This window comes from Thalassophryne amazonica, chromosome 14 (assembly GCF_902500255.1).
Source record: "Thalassophryne amazonica chromosome 14, fThaAma1.1, whole genome shotgun sequence".
Taxonomy (NCBI): domain Eukaryota; kingdom Metazoa; phylum Chordata; class Actinopteri; order Batrachoidiformes; family Batrachoididae; genus Thalassophryne; species Thalassophryne amazonica.
The window spans coordinates 4,530,432-4,544,592 of record NC_047116.1 but is presented as its reverse complement, the minus strand read 5'-3'; the positions used below and the strand labels follow the sequence as shown (position 1 = coordinate 4,544,592).

Below are 14,161 nucleotides of genomic sequence, written 5' to 3'. Positions count from 1 at the left end.
TTTGTTTTCTTTGAAATGTAATTAATTGTTAAAAGAAAGTGACATCGTTCACGCGCCCAGCTGCCTCTCCGTGTTTCTTTTAAAGTTCTCACGTGTGTTTGAAGGTTCTTTTTTTGTGTTTCATACTTTGTCCAAAAACATTCAGATGTTTGTAGAAAAATATTAACGGCACGTGAGAACGGCCCCGTTGATTAAACGTTACATAAGGCGCAGGCCCGCAGCACGCGCACGGCCAACAACAAAGTTACAGCTGATGATGATTAAAACAGAAATAAACCAATCATTTAAAAACTGAAACATCACAGAAACGTCACCTATTTATGTCCCGAAATGTGAGTGAGAAGGAAAAAAAAAAACTTTCTCCGCATCAGCTGCGCACATTTCAGAGGAGAAATGCGCAAAAAGAACGGCAGTCATTTGAAAAAAAAAAAAGGATTATTTTTGGGAGAGACATAAAAAAATCTTTTTGTTCTTCAGTCGCATCGTTTTCTCCGCCCGCGCGCCTCTTCGGACAGAAATGAAAGCAAAAATAAACCCATCCATCCATCCATCCACCTGGCCGAGCAGCAGCAGTGAGCGCGCGCCGCTGCGCTCACCTGTCGGCAGGTAGAACTCACAGGTGAGCGCGCGGCCGCGCTCAGCATCAACCAGCGGCACGTACCTGCCGGAGTGTCGCGCTTCCCCCGAACAGTTGCTGCACGAGAAGCGGCAGGAAAGAAAAAGTGTCGCGCGCGCGCGACTCTGAACCCCCGTCCCCCTCCCCCCAAAAACAAATAAAAATGTAAATATAACTGTAAAGTCCACGTGGGTGAGGGAGAGCGCGGAGCAGGCGGGGAGCGTCACTCCTGGTGAACAGGTCTGGACTGATCCAGATGAGATTCTGTGACACCTCCCTGCTCAAGACCCATGACATTTCTCCTCCCCCCCTCCCTCTCTCTCTTCTGCAACATACACGCGCCATCTATCTTCACGAGGAAACATAATTGAGTTCTTCCTCGCCGTCAGCCTCACTCGACTCTGCCTCGCGCTGTTTTTTGCTTTTTTTTCTATTTCTATTCGATTTATGCGTTCATTTTTGGCGGGGTTAAAACAGTCGATCCTCATGTGACGCAGCGCGCGCCCTGCTGGTGCACTACAAAGCGCCGCTGAGGCACGTGGTCGACACGTGCAGGAAGATACCTGAGCAGGTGAGGCCTGCAGCAGCACGAGCGCTCCCCCGCTCTCTCTCTCTCGCCGTCTCTCTCTGTCTCTCTCTCTCTCCCCCTCCCTCACCCACTAAAAGGGCTTGGAGCGCATGCGCAGATGCTTTTACATGTCACGCTGTCCTTTGATTGACAGATTAAAGGGGGACATAATGCCAGCTGCCCTTTCACAGTTGTCTAATATTTAATTTCTTCAGTATATGAATAAAACAAATAATGCTAATAAAAAATTTAAAACATGGGTCAGATGAACAAAGCAAAATCTCACAATCGCTCCTCCCTAAAAATCAGTCCACTTTGTGCATCTGTGCATGGGTCATTAGCCGCGGTTCACTAATTATCACCTCGTTTCTGCTTCAAACTGCCTCCAGTCATCATCTGTCTCAGCCACAGATATCTGAAGCTTTAATACAACAAACATTTTCACATAAATTCAGCATTATTTCACCATAAAAGGTGGCGGAAGTGATCAGAGCGCCACAGCTAAACGAGCTGCTAGCTGATGCGTTCACTGTGCATCGGCCATTTCAAAGTGTCTCAGAGGTTCAGCTTAAAACAGCCTCATTTCTGCTAAAAACTGACTTTTGAATGATTTAAGAGGTTTTACTTTGTCATGTGATGGTTAATAATCCCATTAATCTATTTGATCACTTTGGGTGAAGAGGTTCTGTCTGAGACGAGCCACTGAGCTCCAAAATGATGCATGCACAGATGCAAAAGCCGGACTGATTTTTAGAGGTGGACTGTTCATTCTGCAACACCGACAAACGTATGCACTCTTCCAGTGCTGCACTACTTCATCTTAGCTGATAAGGCGCTGAAAAAAGAAGGCGGCGGCGAACACACCCTCAGGGGCGGAGCTAAGCAGCACAATGACTTTATTTCAGGTGAAGATTTGTCACCACCTGAAAAGGGGAAGTGAGAGACGGAGTCACCACCAACCTGCAGAAGGTCGGTCATGTCCGCGACCTCTGACCACACAGCACCGCTTGCTCAACGGCTCGACTTGTGACAACTGACGACGACAATCTGAAACAAGTGGACTCGAGGCGACTCAACGACAGACGGATCCGCAGAGCGTCAGCGTGTTGAGAAACAGCAGGAGTTCATCACAGGTCGTCTTGTTTTCTGCTGACTAACCTCAGCACGACGCACAACCTTTATCACAGTAAAAGTACTAATACCACAAAGTACCTTTATCACAGTAAAAGTACTAATACCACAAAGTACCTTTATCACAGTAAAAGAACTAATACCTCAAAGTACCTTTATCACAGTAAAAGAACTAATACCTCAAAGTACCTTTATCACAGTAAAAGAGCTAATACCTCAAAGTATAAACACTGCAGTTTCCAGAGAAGACAGCCTCACTGCTGCTATAAAAGTGCTAATACCACAAAGTAAAAACAATACAGTCCGCACAGAACACAGCCTCACTGCTGCTGTAAAAGTGCTAATACCACAAAGTAAAAGCACTACAGTCCACAGAGAACACAGCCTCACTGCTGCTGTAAAAGTGCTAATACCACAATGTAAAAACAATACAGTCTGCACAGAACACAGCCTCACTGCTGCTGTAAAAGTGCTAATACCACAAAGTAAAAACAATACAGTCAGCACAGAACACAGCCTCACTGCTGCTGTAAAAGTGCTAATACCACAATGTAAAAGCACTACAGTCCACAGAGAACACAGCCTCACTGCTGCTGTAAAAGTGCTAATACCACAAAGTAAAAACAATACAGTCTGCACAGAACACAGCCTCACTGCTGCTGTAAAAGTGCTAATACCACAAAGTAAAAACAATACAGTCTGCACAGAACACAGCCTCACTGCTGCTGTAAAAGTGCTAATACCACAAAGTAAAAACAACACAGTCCGCACAGAACACAGCCTCACTGCTGCTGTAAAAGTGCTAATACCACAATGTAAAAGCACTACAGTCCACAGAGAACACAGCCTCACTGCTGCTGTAAAAGTGCTAACACCACAATGTAAAAGCACTACAGTCCACAGAGAACACAGCCTCACTGCTGCTGTAAAAGTGCTAACACCACAAAGTAAAAACACTACAGTCCACAGAGAACACAGCCTCACTGCTGCTGTAAAAGTGCTAACACCACAAAGTAAAAGCACTACAGTCCACAGAGAACACAGCCTCACTGCTGCTGTAAAAGTGCTAACACCACAAAGTAAAAACACTACAGTCCACAGAGAACACAGCCTCACTGCTGCTATAAAAGTGCTAATACCACAAAGTAAAAACAATACAGTCCGCACAGAACACAGCCTTACTGCTGCTGTAAAAGTGCTAATACCACAATGTAAAAGCACTACAGTCCACAGAGAACACAGCCTCACTGCTGCTGTAAAAGTGCTAATACCACAATGTAAAAGCACTACAGTCCACAGAGAACACAGCCTCACTGCTGCTGTAAAAGTGCTAATACCACAAAGTAAAAACAATACAGTCCGCACAGAACACAGCCTCACTGCTGCTGTAAAAGTGCTAATACCACAAAGTAAAAACAATACAGTCCACAGAGAACACAGCCTCACTGCTGCTGTAAAAGTGCTAATACCACAAAGTAAAAACAATACAGTCCACAGAGAACACAGCCTCACTGCTGCTATAAAAGTGCTAATACCACAAAGTAAAAACAATACAGTCCGCACAGAACACAGCCTCACTGCTGCTGTAAAAGTGCTAATACCACAATGTAAAAGCACTACAGTCCACAGAGAACACAGCCTCACTGCTGCTGTAAAAGTGCTAATACCACAAAGTAAAAACAATACAGTCCGCACAGAACACAGCCTCACTGCTGCTGTAAAAGTGCTAATACCACAATGTAAAAGCACTACAGTCCACAGAGAACACAGCCTCACTGCTGCTGTAAAAGTGCTAATACCACAATGTAAAAGCACTACAGTCCACAGAGAACACAGCCTCACTGCTGCTGTAAAAGTGCTAATACCACAATGTAAAAGCACTACAGTCCACAGAGAACACAGCCTCACTGCTGCTGTAAAAGTGCTAACACCACAATGTAAAAGCACTACAGTCCACAGAGAACACAGCCTCACTGCTGCTGTAAAAGTGCTAACACCACAAAGTAAAAACACTACAGTCCACAGAGAACACAGCCTCACTGCTGCTGTAAAAGTGCTAACACCACAAAGTAAAAGCACTACAGTCCACAGAGAACACAGCCTCACTGCTGCTGTAAAAGTGCTAACACCACAAAGTAAAAGCACTACAGTCCACAGAGAACACAGCCTCACTGCTGCTGTAAAAGTGCTAACACCACAAAGTAAAAACACTACAGTCCACAGAGAACACAGCCTCACTGCTGCTATAAAAGTGCTAATACCACAAAGTAAAAACAATACAGTCCGCACAGAACACAGCCTTACTGCTGCTGTAAAAGTGCTAATACCACAATGTAAAGCACTACAGTCCACAGAGAACACAGCCTCACTGCTGCTGTAAAAGTGCTAATACCACAATGTAAAAGCACTACAGTCCACAGAGAACACAGCCTCACTGCTGCTGTAAAAGTGCTAATACCACAAAGTAAAAACAATACAGTCCGCACAGAACACAGCCTCACTGCTGCTGTAAAAGTGCTAATACCACAAAGTAAAAACAATACAGTCCACAGAGAACACAGCCTCACTGCTGCTATAAAAGTGCTAATACCACAAAGTAAAAACAATACAGTCCGCACAGAACACAGCCTCACTGCTGCTGTAAAAGTGCTAATACCACAATGTAAAAGCACTACAGTCCACAGAGAACACAGCCTCACTGCTGCTGTAAAAGTGCTAATACCACAAAGTAAAAACAATACAGTCCGCACAGAACACAGCCTCACTGCTGCTGTAAAAGTGCTAATACCACAATGTAAAAGCACTACAGTCCACAGAGAACACAGCCTCACTGCTGCTGTAAAAGTGCTAATACCACAATGTAAAAGCACTACAGTCCACAGAGAACACAGCCTCACTGCTGCTGTAAAAGTGCTAATACCACAATGTAAAAGCACTACAGTCCACAGAGAACACAGCCTCACTGCTGCTGTAAAAGTGCTAACACCACAATGTAAAAGCACTACAGTCCACAGAGAACACAGCCTCACTGCTGCTGTAAAAGTGCTAACACCACAAAGTAAAAACACTACAGTCCACAGAGAACACAGCCTCACTGCTGCTGTAAAAGTGCTAACACCACAAAGTAAAAGCACTACAGTCCACAGAGAACACAGCCTCACTGCTGCTGTAAAAGTGCTAACACCACAAAGTAAAAACACTACAGTCCACAGAGAACACAGCCTCACTGCTGCTATAAAAGTGCTAATACCACAAAGTAAAAACAATACAGTCCGCACAGAACACAGCCTTACTGCTGCTGTAAAAGTGCTAATACCACAATGTAAAAGCACTACAGTCCACAGAGAACACAGCCTCACTGCTGCTGTAAAAGTGCTAATACCACAATGTAAAAGCACTACAGTCCACAGAGAACACAGCCTCACTGCTGCTGTAAAAGTGCTAATACCACAATGTAAAAGCACTACAGTCCACAGAGAACACAGCCTCACTGCTGCTGTAAAAGTGCTAATACCACAAAGTAAAAACAATACAGTCCACAGAGAACACAGCCTCACTGCTGCTATAAAAGTGCTAATACCACAAAGTAAAAACAATACAGTCCGCACAGAACACAGCCTCACTGCTGCTGTAAAAGTGCTAATACCACAATGTAAAAGCACTACAGTCCACAGAGAACACAGCCTCACTGCTGCTGTAAAAGTGCTAATACCACAAAGTAAAAACAATACAGTCCGCACAGAACACAGCCTCACTGCTGCTGTAAAAGTGCTAATACCACAATGTAAAAGCACTACAGTCCACAGAGAACACAGCCTCACTGCTGCTGTAAAAGTGCTAATACCACAATGTAAAAGCACTACAGTCCACAGAGAACACAGCCTCACTGCTGCTGTAAAAGTGCTAATACCACAATGTAAAAGCACTACAGTCCACAGAGAACACAGCCTCACTGCTGCTGTAAAAGTGCTAATACCACAAAGTAAAAACACTGCAGTCCGCAGAGAACACAGCCTCACTGCTGCTGTAAAAGTGCTAATACCACAAAGTAAAAACACTGCAGTCCGCAGAGAACACAGCTTCACTGCTGCTGTAAAAGTGCTAATACCACAAAGTAAAAACACTGCAGTCCGCAGAGAACACAGCCTCACTGCTGCTGTAAAAGTGCTAATACCACAAAGTAAAATCACTGCAGTCCGCAGAGAGAACAGTCTCACTGCTGCTGTAAAAGTGCTAATACCACAATGTAAACACACTGCAGTCCGCAGAGAGAACAGTCTCACTGCTGCTGTAAAAGTGCTAATATCACAAAGTAAAAACACTGCAGTCCGCAGAGAGAACAGTCTCACTGCTGCTGTAAAAGTGCTAACACCACAAAGTAAAAACACTGCACTCCGCACAGAACACAGCCTCACTGCTGCTGTAAAAGTGCTAACACCACAAAGTAAAAACACTGCAGTCCGCAGAGAACACAGCCTCACTGCTGCTGTAAAAGTGCTAATACCACAAAGTAAAAACACTGCAGTCCGCAGAGAGAACAGTCTCACTGCTGCTGTAAAAGTGCTAATACCACAAAGTAAAAACACTGCAGTCCGCAGAGAACACAGCCTCGCTGCTGCTGTAAAAGTGCTAATACCACAAAGTAAATTCACTGCAGTCCGCAGAGAGAACAGTCTCACTGCTGCTGTAAAAGTGCTAATACCACAAAGTAAAAACACTGCAGTCCGCAGAGAGAACAGTCTCACTGCTGCTGTAAAAGTGCTAATACCACAAAGTAAAAACACTGCAGTCCGCAGAGAACACAGCCTCACTGCTGCTGTAAAAGTGCTAATACCACAAAGTAAAATCACTGCAGTCCGCAGAGAGAACAGTCTCACTGCTGCTGTAAAAGTGCTAATACCACAATGTAAACACACTGCAGTCCGCAGAGAGAACAGTCTCACTGCTGCTGTAAAAGTGCTAATATCACAAAGTAAAAACACTGCAGTCTGCAGAGAGAACAGTCTCACTGCTGCTGTAAAAGTGCTAACACCACAAAGTAAAATCACTGCACTCCACACAGAACACAGCCTCACTGCTGCCGTAAAAGTGCTAATACAACAAAGTAAAAACACTGCAGTCCGCACAGAACACAGCATCACTGCTGCTGTAAAAGTGCTAATACAACAAAGTAAAAACATTGCACTCCGCAGAGAGAACAGTCTCACTGCTGCTGTAAAAGTGCTAAACCACAAAGTAAAAACACTGCAGTCCGCAGAGAGAACAGTCTCACTGCTGCTGTAAAAGTGCTAATACCACAATGTAAAAACACTGCAGTCCGCAGAGAGAACAGTCTCACTGCTGCTGTAAAAGTGCTAATACCACAACGTAAAAACACTGCAGTCCGCAGAGAGAACAGTCTCACTGCTGCTGTAAAAGTGCTAATACCACAACGTAAAAACATTGCAGTCCGCAGAGAGAACAGTCTCACTGCTGCTGTAAAAGTGCTAATACCACAAAGTAAAAACACCGCAGTCCGCAGAGAGAACAGTCTCACTGCCGCTGTAAAAGTGCTAATACCACAATGTAAAAACACCGCAGTCCGCAGAGAACACAGTCTCACTGCTGCTGTAAAAGTGCTAATACCACAACGTAAAAACATTGCAGTCCGCAGAGAGAACAGTCTCACTGCTGCTGTAAAAGTGCTAATACCACAAAGTAAAAACACTGCAGTCTGCAGAGAGAACAGTCTCACTGCTGCTGTAAAAGTGCTAATACCACAGCGTGGACACAATACCGGACATTATTCTGACGTGCTGGGGTGTTCCCTGGAGGTTCCCTTACTTTACATGGACACTGACGTGCTGTATTTGCTCTCCAAGTAAAACCTCTTAAATCATTCTAAAGTCAGTTTGAAGCAGAAACGATACTCTATGACGTTCTGAAATGACCGACGCACAGTGAACGCATCAGCTAGCAGCTCGTGTAGCCGCAGTGCTCTGATCAGACATGGGGTCAAATACTTTGCATTGTATTTAAATATAAATACTTTAGATTTTCGAATTCCAAATACAAATACAAATACTTTGTACTTTTTCAAATACAAATGCAAATACTTTATATTTTGAGTATTTCAAATACAAATACAAATACAAATACTTTCTATGAACTATAAACAACAAATCAACACAAAAACTGATAAACCGGTGACAATTTATTGTGAAAATAGCATGACCAAATACTATTGATAAGTAAAGGATTGAATGTTTTATCACAAATTCACTATTATAATATCACAGGCAATAATCAAACTATCACAATATATATTCTGTTTCCATCAATACTGCATCCTTTTGTATCCACCATATCACAAAACAATAATAAAATGTCATATCTTCTTGTCTCAGCATATTGTATTATTGTATCTCAATCACAATAACATGGAGCTTATAGTTTTCTGGTGTGTCTCAACACGGTGTCACAGAGATTCCCAAGTTTGAAAAGTATTTGAAAAAGTATTTCTAAAAGTATTTGGAAATACTTGGGATCGGCGATGTATTTGAAATAGAAATACATACTTTGAATTCAAAATCAGAAAATACAAATACAAATACTCCAAAAAATGTATTTAAGTATTTTCAAATACAAATACTTTTGTATTTGGCCCCATGTCTGGCTCTGATCACTTCTGCCACCTTTTATCATTAAATATTGCTGAATTTATGTGGAAACGATTGTTGTAAAAAAACTTCAAATATCTGTCGCTGAGATATGTAGCTGATGACTGGAGGCAGTTTGAAGCAGAAACAAGGTGATAATCTGATAATCTTTGAACCGCGGCTGATGGCACATGTGCAGTGAAGGCAGGGGGGCCGATTTTTAGGGGGTGGGGGCGTTCCTTCGGCGACACTAGGACCCAGTTGCATAGCGTGCAGACTGTCAGGTAACATAGGCAGAGTTCAAACCCGGTCTACACACTGATCAGCGCCTGATCCACTCAGTGACCTGCTCATATCATCGCGTTGTTATCGACCGAGTCGATGTGTTCAGTGAAAATGTGCACTTCCTGGCATGTGTCCACATACCTGAACCGGTGGCTTGGTGTCGTTCCACTGAAGGATTCCACCTCCTCCATGTTCAGGTTGGCCATGATGGGGAATACTGGTGAGCTCACACCACATCCATGCCCCCCCCCCCCCCCCCCCCCAGTATCCTGGAGGCAGGTGGTGTTCAGGTCCAGCAGTTGACACATCTGGTCTTGGTGGAGGTTGGTTCTGGTGTGGAGGTCCAAATGTCTCCTCATGGTCAGTCTGAGCACACACACACACACACACACACACACACACACACACACACACACACACACACACACACACACACACACACACACACACACACACACACACACACACCTTCCCACATTAAACACACTTGGCTGAAAAGGTCAGAAGGTCACCAGGTCTGGTTGATGCAACACCTTTTGCTGCTACCAGTTTCCACAGTGATGATGACATTACCCCCCACTTTCATGAGGATTAGTGACCGCCCCTCTCCACCCCCTCACCTCTCCATTTCCACTTTCCCGCTGTATTACGGTGATAGATGAGCAGCGGATTAGTGATGTGTTTATGTTGACAGCAGACACCAGATTAGGTCACATCTGTCAGATCCACAATCACCCGCTGATCCACAAGAGCGATACTCCAACCCAGAACGTGAACTCACAGTGCACCTGATGCTGTAAGAAACACACACGACCAGCGAAGAGCTAGCTCTTCAAAAGGCGTCGGCTCCGCCGTGTCCACAGCTTCACAATGGGACTGCAAGTCAACCAGATCCTGGTGCATCCTGCAGCCTCAGTGTGAATGGGGCTGGACACGTATGCTGCCACCACACCGTCAATTAGCAAACTTCACTCAGACAGACAAGTGGAGTGGGCGTGGCTGGATGACCAGCGACACAGTGGTGATGAAAGTGGCTGGATTTAAGGTGCCCGCTCACTTTAAAGACTCGGTTCTTCTGGTTCGGTTCCCATTTCTGGGTTAATTCTGTATTCTGCTTCTGGTTGTATGGCTTTGCCTTGCAATATGAAGTGCCTTGGGGCAACTGTTTGTTGTGATTTGGAGCTATATAAATGAAATTGATTTGATTTGATTTGATTTGGTTCATGAATCGGTGAGCTGTCCTGCACAAACATCGTCTCTGGGCTCCTCGGAAGCTTTTCCTTCATTATTTTCTCATATTTCTTTACAGTGCTGCCACGACTCAGTACATCAGCAAACAGGAACAGAAAGAAGACGAATAGTTTATTTGATTCAGCACACTGGACCCAAAAACCACATCAACTAACACAGCACGGTGCTCTATCCACCATACCAGAGAACTGCCTTGGGTCCTGGATGGCAATCATCCAGACAGACAACCGGTCCTTCAAACATGGGCAAGGTCTACAAAAAAGAAGAAAGTGCTGACTCACTATTGGGTCGACTTTGGCTCTGAGTTGTTGCTTCTTTGGGTGAGGTGTAACTTTTCAGGTGAAGTGATCTTTCACGTGGGGGAGGGGGGGGGGTCCACTGCTAGATAAAGGTGGAGACACAGTATTAGATTCATGGTCTAGATGTTCTGCTGTTTGTGCAGAACTCATCAGTGAGTACACGCTCTGATCGGGGCAGATGTTCCAGGCAGGCAGAGGGCCGACTCCAACAGCCGCTCCACGTGGAATACAGAAGCAGCATGACATCTGTGGTGACCAGTCAAAGGCCACGCTCTTTGTCATGTGACCTCAACATGTGGCTGCTGGCTTTGGAGTTGGTTTAACTCTACGACATCACACTGGATTCGGATCGGCCTCGGGGAGGAATGGAGCCTGGTCTGGAGCAGGACAACCACACAGAATATTCTCATGAAAACTAGACACGGCTAAATAAAGGCAAGCTTAACAGGGACATCCTGGGTTCATCCTCCACCTGGGTTTGGTGAAGGAGCACTCTGGTCTTAGTGTGATGGTGGAGCTAAACGGTGGACAGGATACATGTAGCTTGGTCTGTTCTGGGTCAGCTGGCATCCTAAAACCGGGTCTTGGTGCCTGTGCAGCTCCAGGTACGACTGAAAACCTGGAAACGCCAGCCCACCTGTGGAGGGGAAGTCCACGGTCTACCGTGTCAGTCACACGTTGCGCGTCGCTGTCATCATATCATGTGATATTATCATCACTGATGTGACAGAAAGAGAGACAGCAAACATCAGAGCTCCTCCCCCCACACACTAATCCCTCCTGTGGCAACACCACGCCGCTATCATGTGTCCAAACAAACCGCCTCTGACTCTGCCAGAGACCCAGCACCAATCTGTTAACCCCCTGAAAAAAATTATAACAGGTTAATGACTCCATGCAGCATGGCAGACACACGCCGGCCTGCTGAGTGAACGCTGCAGCTCGTTTTGTGTGACACCGGTGGGATCCAAGCAGGTGTCACCCGGTATAGATGAACCGTCCTCAGTGCTTTATATTCAAATAAATAGAATTGCTGGTCATTATTTGCAGCAGTGAACGAAGGAGGAGAGCAATTAGCATTCTCACGCACGCTCCGTTTATTAATAAAATGAATTAAAAGAGTAAAAAGCATAGTAACATACTATGCCAGTATGCTAGCCATACCAAAGGGAAAATAAGTGCGTCTTAAGTCTGGACTTGAAAGTCTCCACAGAATCTGACTGTTTTATTGATGCAGGGAGATACCAATACACCCTCCGCCTCCACCCGTACCAATACACCCTCCGCCTCTACCCGTACAAATGCACGCTCCGCCTCCACCCATACAAATGCATGCTAATGCACGCTCTGCCTCCACCCGTACCAATACACCCTCCGCCTCCACCCGTACAAATGCACGCTCCGCCTCCACCCGTACAGATGCATGCTAATGCACGCTCAGCCTCCACCCGTACCAATACACCCTCCGCCTCCACCTGTACCAATACACCCTCCACCTCCACCCGTACAAATGCATGCTAATGCATGCTCCGCCTTCACCCGTACCAATACACCCTCCTCCTCCACCTGTACAAATGCACGCTCCGCCTCCACCCGTACCAATACACCCTCCACCTCCACCCGTACAAATGCACACTCTGCGTCCACCCGTACAAATGCACACTCCGCCTTCACCTGTACAAATGCACGCTCTGCCTCCACCCGTACCAATACACCCTCCACCTCCACCCGTACAAATGCACGCTCTGCGTCCACCCGTACAAATGCACACTTCGCCTTCACCTGTACAAATGCACGCTCTGCCTCCACCCGTACAAATGCATGCTAATGCACGCTCCGCCTCCAGCCGTACCAATACACCCTCCGCCTCCACCCGTACAAATGCACGCTCCGCCTCCACCCGTACCAATACACCCTCCACCTCCACCCGTACAAATGCACGCTCCGCCTCCACCCGTACAAATGCACACTCCGCCTTCACCTGTACAAATGCACGCTCCGCCTCCACCCGTACAAATGCACACTCCGCCTTCACCTGTACAAATGCACGCTCTGCCTCCACCCGTACCAATACACCCTCCACCTCCACCCGTACAAATGCACGGTCTGCCTCCACCCGTACCAATACACCCTCCACCTCCACCCATACAAATGCACGCTCTGCCTCCACCCGTACCAGTACACCCTCCGCCTCCACCCATACAAATGCACACTCCGCCTCCACCCGTACCAGTACACCCTCCGCCTCCACCCGTACAAATGCACGCTCCGCCTCCACCCATAGAAATGCACCCTCCGCCTCCACCCGTACCAGTACACCCTCCGCCTCCACCCGTACAAATGCACCCTCTGCCTCCACCCGTACAAATGCACCCTCCGCCTCCACCCGTACCAGTACACCCTCCGCCTCCACCCGTACAAATGCACGCTCCGCCTCCACCTGTACAAATGCACCCTCCGCCTCCACCCATACAAATGCACGCTCCGCCTCCACCCGTACAAATGCACCCTCCGCCTCCACCCGTATCACTGCAGAGGGACTAAAGGATGGTGGCGTAAGTGGATTTGGTATGTTAATGTGGAAGCCTAAATCTTACCTTAAGCTTGAATATTTTGATTACTGTGGCTTCTTGCTCTCCTTTTCAGCCACCTTGCAGACAGGCTCAGACATAAATTGACATCCAGATGTGAAACCCCTGGGGAGTGCATCTGGCATGCCACGGCGCTAATGGGAACCTTTATAATGTATGTGAGGGGCCTTGAACTGATTAGTGTAATTCCCCTTTTAACTGCTCCCCCCCGCCACCACTGCAATGGCCCATTTTCCTCACCCCTCCCTCTTAATACCACCGTCTTACCCAAAAGACAGATTAAGGTGAGCCAAATGTTGCCAGCATGGATTAGTCCACCTATGCAGCCATTAATGCTGCTGATGACTTTATGGTGACTCACAACAAATAACTGTCTAATATTCATGAGAAAATGTGGCTTTACCAGCAAAAATCATATTTAAAAGTGTTACATTTTAATGATAAAACTGTTTATTTATTACAACATAAAGTATTCTTGACAAAAAGCCACAGAATGCACTTTGAGGCAGCTTTGTTGTGATTTGGCGCTATATAAAGTACATAAATTGAATTAAATTAAACTGAAATTGAAAATTATTTTCCACACTTATCTGAATAGTGTGTCACTAAAAACTAATTAAACTGTGTAAAGGACACGAGGAGGAAACAGAGTTAAAAACAAACAAAAAACCCAGCAGATGTTTAAATATATGAACAAGAAGCACTCGGAGAGAGCAAACCTCCGCCAAGGCCATAGGGTCACTGACGTCACATGGAATACCCTTCGGCAAAGAGACTTATTC

At 45.8% G+C, this 14,161-nt stretch overlaps 1 protein-coding gene across 1 annotated transcript in view; it reads right to left on the bottom strand.

Moving 5' to 3' along the window:
• The window catches only part of zeb2a (zinc finger E-box binding homeobox 2a), a 130,751-nt gene extending 129,953 nt beyond the window's left edge, over positions 1-798 (bottom strand). The window contains exon 1 of the mRNA XM_034186811.1: positions 662-798. The gene's annotated coding sequence lies outside the window, so the exon portion shown is untranslated. The remainder of the gene's footprint in view (positions 1-661) is intronic.
• Between the last annotated feature and the right edge of the window lie 13,363 nt (positions 799-14,161).